Genomic DNA, 770 nt, shown 5'->3' with positions numbered 1-770 from the left:
ATTGTTCAACAGATTGGCTATTGTGTCTTGCTCATGAATTTATTGGATGGGACTGATCATTCAATAAATTGCCCCCATTGTTTGCTTCTCAACCTGAATCTTCTGAAGCACCCCATAATCTGCTTCATGACTTTTGCTACGGATTCATCAGGGTGAGCCTACTCATCCAATGAACCTGCCCCCAGTATCTTACTTTGATGTCTTCCTGAGTGATCATTCTTCCGATTGAGAACGACTTTCTTTAATGATAATCCCTAACTTTTGCCTTGGCCGCCCTTTCAGGTTTTCGACCTACCAGGATGTTCTTTTCTTTTTATTTGTTAGAAATATTAACGTAATGATCACTTTGTGCGAGTGTTAGTTTAAAAATGAGTGCATTTAAAACGTTTCCTTTTGGAGTCAGTTTGCTTTTTACCCTAGCATGGTTCCAAACAAATTATTCCTCAACAAGGACTTTTTTGGCTTGAATTGTGGCCTGGTTAAATGGCTTACCAGAAAATGGATACTAAGGCTCAAATTGTGTTTCCCTTCCCACTACATCTCCTTTTCTCCGATATCCTATTTCCAATGATTCCTCTCATGATTTTATTGCTTCATTTTAGTATTGACAATTGAGGATCTGATGTGTTTTTGTCCTAATTTTTGCCTAAGATCTCTTGAGTATCTTAGCGGACCTTTCTCATTTTTCTTCTACTTTGAGATTTCTAGATTCTCACTACTTGATTTGAAGCATTGTTCTTTTGAATTATAGGAAATATTGGAAAAACTAC

This window comes from Lupinus angustifolius, chromosome LG13, assembly GCF_001865875.1.
Source record: "Lupinus angustifolius cultivar Tanjil chromosome LG13, LupAngTanjil_v1.0, whole genome shotgun sequence".
In the NCBI taxonomy this organism is placed as follows: Eukaryota; Viridiplantae; Streptophyta; class Magnoliopsida; order Fabales; family Fabaceae; genus Lupinus; species Lupinus angustifolius.
This window is presented reverse-complemented; position numbering follows the sequence as displayed.